Raw genomic sequence first — 6960 nt, forward strand, 5'->3', positions numbered from 1 at the left:
TTAATTTCTGATTACATTTAAAACACATAAACAAACACACACACACACACATATATATATATATATATATATATATATGTATGTATATATATATGTATGTATATATATATATGTATGTATATATATATGTGTGTATATATATATATATATATATATAACGTGTGTATACTTATATTTTTTCTTCTAATATCCATACAGTAGTACTAAACTTGTGTAAAACCCACCAATATTGACCACTGCCAATATAGTTTTGCAGTTTTATTGAATATTTTTATAACATTTGTAAATAAAATGACGAATTTATTTTGTTACCTTAGTTTTTTTCTTTAAGATGCAAAGACATTCTTACAGGAGGAGGTTGTTACTATTTTTAGGTATTTTCAGTTTTTCACTGATTTCCACAGAATTTGTTGACCATGTTAGCACATATGTATAGTTCTTTACAGTCTTAAGAAATTTGCCACATCTATGAATTCCAATTGTTTTTTGTATTCTGAGTGTTTGGTTATGAATTTGTGGAAACACCATCATCCTAAACCATACACAAACGCACTTGCACTCAAGCAAATAAAAACAGAAATAAAAGCAGAAATAAAAGTTACTATCCCGAAAGAGGTATTCAAGTTTGATATGGAAATCCAACCTAGATTTGCGATGCCAGTGGGTTCTTTGAACACATACCAACCTTTTACTCCAAGACTTTCCAAACCAAGATGTATAGAGGAGTATAGTCTTCCATTCTTTTCCCTCCTTTTCCTCTTTCTCTGCTTCCTGCAGTCGTGGTTGTGTTGTTTGTTCTTGTTGTTCTCCATTGCCGTTCTCCTGACCTTGTTCATTTTGCGCTGATGCTTCATTTTTGTTAGTTTGATCTCCATTGCCAATTTCGTTTCTGTTTCTACTTGTAAAGTAATATTTGGAGAAATTCTTTTGGCCTTGTTCATTGTGGGCTGACACTTCATTTTCGTTATTTTGATCTCCATTGCCAATTTCGTTTCCGTTTACACTTGTAAAGTTATAATCGGAAACCTTCTCATCGTTGAGCGGAGAGACTGGATGTTTCGGAACCACATTAATTTTACTTACCATGAAAAGTATACATAGAAAAACTATGCCTACAATGATTCTCAATACCTTATATTTTGCAGGAATATTTTTAAACATTTTGGCGAAATGGTGCAATCGGATACACAAAGGGAGAAAGGAAGAGGGAAATAGATGATATAAACAATGTAATACTGGCAAATTGTGGTGCTATAGGGAAAATTGGGGAGTAAGCTTATTTGAAAATAGTTCAGAGCACAAATTCAATTCAACTCATAATTGCACTACTTTCGTCGACCGAGTACGTTTACTGACTGTGGCAAAAGATCTTATACATGGCTGAAAAGTAATTATTTGTAACACTTGTCCAAAGCTAGAGAAATTAATTCATTGCGTGGACCGACGTAGTTTATTTGTATTTTTATGTAACTGTTTATCATGAAATTCTTCGTGTATTTGGAATTGCATTCCGGTGTCATTGGTATCAAGGCCTCCTAAAATTTGTGTTTTCTTTTTAACATTGAGTCAAGTGAGATTGGAGATGGATAACTAAACATGATTATGTAAATACAAAACGGTAACATGCTCAAAAGGTCCCACGAGTTTATGTAAGCATTTATTAACGATGTTTTTCTCTTTGTGGATTGGAGGGTATACTAAGAGAATGTGAAGGATTTGTTTTACACATTCTCTTCCTCTAATTGATATTTTGTCGAGACACAAACATTTTTTTTATTGGTTCCTGTGTTCAATACAGGTTTCAAAAAAAAAAAAAAAAAAAAAAAAAAAGATTCATGCGATTGTTTTCTCACTGGAAACAATTTATCGCCATAGTGCCTTCCAATAATTAACTGGGTAAAAGTTTGGGAGATTGCGAAAGCGGGCGGGGACTAGAAAAGGAGGGAGATAGTAGGATCAACAAAGCTAGGGTGGAGTCAGGACCCACTTAGAGTGTCTCTATGTGGGTCCTGAGTGGAATATATCATCAGAAAGTGTAAAAGCATTTTGGGGGTTCTCATCAGCTTCTTGGATGGAGACAACCATTTTTCCTCACGCGCATTCTGTCGGTTTTGCCTCATCGCCGTTCGTAAAAGGATCCTAGCGTCTGTTGCAAGGTTTAGAGCAGCTAGCTCTGAATAGGAGACAGGTACACTATGTCCATGTTCAATCCGTCTTTTTTTATTTATTCATTTTTTTTTTCTTTTTTTTTTTTTTACAAAATTGAAACTCGCTCTTATCCAGCTCTTAATTTTAAGGAAACGTCGGATTCCTACATACAGATCACGTTAAGAATCTTTTAAAGGCTTGAATGTTTAAAGGTCACTCATGGATGGCAGAGGCAAGGTGCAGTGACATTGCCATATCAAGCAGGACAAGGCCCTAGAGATTGACCATGCATACATATGATCGTATGATCAGCGCCCAAGCTAGGACCAAGGAGGACCATGCAATGGCTGCGGATGACTCAGCAGGTACACCTATAGGCTCCCCCAAACCCCCCATCCTTAGCTCACAAGGATGGTCAGGTTGCAGCAACCAAAGAAACTATCGAGTTTGAGCGGGACTCGAACCCCAGTCTGGCGTTCATCAGTCATGGACGTTACCACATCGGCCACCACAACACGGGATCAGGAACCTCGTCCCGATATATAATTCTTTAGAAACATTAGGATAACAAACATCTCATGAGACCACTTTTATAAAGGAAAACACCTCAAAGGTAAGCTCAGACTTAGATTATATATAGTTGTAGCATACATCATTCTGAAATTTGTGTGAAAGCTCGCTCTGTGGTACTGTTAAATGTTTATCATACTATACCTATATAATGATTGAATGTATGTATGTATGTATGTATGTATGTGTATATAATATATATATATATGTATATATATACATTTATGTACTATATATATGTGTGTAAATATATATATATATATATATATATATATATATATATATATATATATATATATATATATGTACATGTATATATATATGAACTGTATACATTATATATACAGTACATATGTATAATACATTTGTATATATATATATATATATATATATATATATATATATATATATATATATATATATATATATGTATGTATATATACACACATATATAATATTTAAACATATGTGTACATATATATATATACACACATGCGCATATATATATATATATATATATATATATATATATATATATATATATATATATATACACGTATATAAATATGTATGTATATGCTGGGAATGACTATATAATGATGTGTGGCGCCTGAAATCCAAAGACAACATATCTCCGAATAAACAAGATGTCATTTAAAGTTTGAGACGGAAACTGCTACCATGTTGTTCTATTTTAATATCCGGTGCCTTCCTCGGGGCTTTGATTATTAAACATTGGAATTAGATTTCTGTACAGAGACTATGGCGGTGAAAATTATAACTACTGAGATATGGGTAGCTCCAACATTAATTAACAAATGGGGAAAAGAAAAACTTTTTATACTTAGATATTTTTTTTTTAATGAATATCTGATTATCTTGTGAAACTCTTGTGTCGAGCACAGTCAATAATGAGAAGCGGGGACAGTAGACGACTTCTACATCGTAAAGTGGACTTATTAATTTAGTTATTAGACATAAAATGAACATGAGTGTTTTACAATAGACATAATTACTTGGTCTACGAATCCTTAGTTTGATTTCAAGTGACTTTGATGATCTGAGTTTCTCACAACTTGTAGATAATCATTGAACATTTTAATATTTTGTCAGGACACACTCGGAGAGAAAGGACACAGAGGGGAACGGTTATGTTAATTTCTATACAAAATTATAAGAAGTGTCACGCCCGCCGTGTCTGAAGGAGATATATCGAGGCTGGCTACACCTGTTTCCCCAGCTGTTTTTTATCGGAGCACTCATTGCATATGGTGGGGGAGGGGGGCGTCGGTTGTATGAGGGCCTTCCCTGGCCTGTAGGTACCAGTGGTGAGTGATACAACTGCATCCGGCTGTCTCTCGCCTCTGTCCATCCCCCTCCCCCCCTGGTGCTACCTGTCTACCTACAAAACAGATTTAGAACATTGTGTGACTTATTATTATTATTATTATTATTATTACTTGCTAAGCTACAACCCTAGTTGGAAAAGCAGGATGCTATAAGCCCAGGGGCTCCAACAGGGAAAATAGCCCAGTGAGGAAAGGGAACAAGGAAAAATAAAATTTTTAAGAAGAGTAACATTAAAATAAATATCTCCTATACAAACTATAAAAACGTGAACAAAACAAGAGGAAGAGAAACAAGACAGAACAGCGTGCCCGAGTGTACCCTCAAGCAAGAGAACTCTAACCCAAGAAAGTGGAAGACCATGGTACAGAGGCTATGGCACTACCCTAGACTAGAGAACAATGGTTTGATTTTGGAGTATCCTTCTCCTAGAAGAGCTGCTTACCATAGCTAAAGAGTCTCTTCTACCCTTAACAAGAGAAAAATGGCCAGTAAACAATTACAGCGCAGTAACCCTTTGGATGAAGAAGAATTGTTTGGTAATTTCAGTGTTGTCAGGTGTATGAGGACAGAGAGGAATCTGTAAAGAATAGGCCATACTATTCAGTGTATGTGTAGGCAAAGGGGAAGTGAACCGTAACCAGAGAGAAAGACCCAATGTAATACTGTCTGGCCAGTCAAAGGACCCCATAACTCTCTAGTGGTAGTATTAAGCAGTATGTTAGCAGATTAATGACGCCAGTAAGAAACTGGTTCAAACTGTCTTTCCCAGCTCGCATCGTGGAGGCGAGGTCACAGGTCGACAAACGTCTGCCCTGTTTCCTAAGACTTCGTGTTGTCTTTTCACGGCGTGGTTAGAGTTTACGAAAACTCCTTTCGTAATTTGTGAAAGTCTGTCTTTATATTTCCTCCTATCAGGATGATCCCACTTCTGTTAACAATCATTGTAAATAAATAAAAAATCAAACAAAACTACCATCCTCCTCAAATAAGGAAGATCAAACCAATCTCTCCGTGTCCGAGTAGTGCGATCAGACTCTTTGCTTGCGTAACTTTTCCGAAACTCATAACAAATTACTGTTCCTTCACTGATATATATATATATATATATATATATATATATATATATATATATATATATATATATATATATATATATATGTGTGTGTGTGTGTGTGTGTGTGTGTGTGTTATATATATATATATATATATATATATATATATATATATATATATATATATATATATATATACATATATTTGTGTGTGTATATATCTGCACACATACACACACATGTATATATATATCTATATATATATGTATATATATATATATATATATATATATATATATATATATATATATATATATATATATATGTATATATCTATCCCCGAGAACAATCAGTCAGTAATGATGAAATGATGACGATAATGATGATGATGATGACGATGACAATGATGATCATTATCAGAGTAAGAGTACTTTTGAAAAATAATGAGAGTTAAACGGAATATTTACGAGAGAGAGAGAGAGAGAGAGAGAGAGAGAGAGAGAGAGAGAGAGAGAGAGAGAGAGAGAGAGAGAGAGAGAGAGAGAGAGAGAGAGAGAATGTTACATATCTAGAGCCAACCACCGAAGTCCTAACTAAGCCCTGATCAAAAGCTGCCGTTGGAAGGTTACAAAGGCGTTGCCGAGGAAAAATGCCGACATAACGAGGCCAATTTATAACAGCAACTAACAGCTTCAACATTCAGCGAGTGAATTTTGTATCAGAAACCTCCAGCCATCATTGGCTGGATTCCGAAAGATTACGAGAGAGAGAGAGAGAGAGAGAGAGAGAGAGAGAGAGAGAGAGAGAGAGAGAGAGAGAGAGAGAGAGAGAGAGAGAGAGAGAGAGAGAGAGAGGATTCCTCTTCGCAGAGAGAGGGAAATTTCCATATTTATATAACAAGCATGATAGATGTTGAATTTTACAAAATGTTACAGAGAATTTTTATATTAAAACCTTCTGCCATCAGTGGCCGGATTTCGAAAGAGAATGAGAGGGAAATCTGTATCAACCTTTTGACTGTCATTGAGAGAGAGAGAGAGAGAGAGAGAGAGAGAGAGAGAGAGAGAGAGAGGAGAGAGAGAGAGAGAGAGATCTGTATTGAAAAACCCTCAGTCATTGGTTGTATTTCGAAAGATTTCACATTTACAATAAAGAAGAAAATGGATAGAATCAGAGAATGAAAGCTGAAATAATGTCGAGAGAAAATAGATCACAAATAATAAGAAAAAGTAGTGAACATAATGATATGAATATATGGGGCATTGGCAGAGAGAGAGAGAGAGAGAGAGAGAGAGAGAGAGAGAGGCTGTCCAGGAGATGGGGTTTTTGGATGAGATCTCCCTGGTTGGCTAGGGGGTTGTTGTGGGGGGGGGGGGTTAGTATATGGGATGCAGGAGAGGCCCTTGACTTGGTATTGGGGTCCCGTGTCACGGGACTGGTAGGGAGGGCCGGTGACTGATGCCAAACAAGCAACGACAGTCGCTAACAAATTTCATTAAATCATGGCCCGGGGCCTGAAACTTCAGCTGAATGCTCCAACGACAGTAAAGGCTGGAAGCTGCTGTCGATATTTTTGTAAATGAGAGCGTCCTTTTTTCTCTCTCCCTTCAAGGATTAGGACGAGCAGGAGAGGATAGGGTGGAGGGGAGGAGCGGTTAGTTGTGAGATAGGAGGGGATGGAAAGGATGAGTAGGAGCATTTCGAAGGGAAAGATGGAATTTTGATAAATTCGAACAGAAAGGTAAGGGTAGATTTGGTATTTTACTTGGAAATGGAAAGTAATGAGCCACTCAAACCATATAAAACTCACATCTATCTATCCATCAAATTTTATATACAT

This window comes from Palaemon carinicauda, chromosome 21, assembly GCF_036898095.1.
Source record: "Palaemon carinicauda isolate YSFRI2023 chromosome 21, ASM3689809v2, whole genome shotgun sequence".
In the NCBI taxonomy this organism is placed as follows: domain Eukaryota; kingdom Metazoa; phylum Arthropoda; class Malacostraca; order Decapoda; family Palaemonidae; genus Palaemon; species Palaemon carinicauda.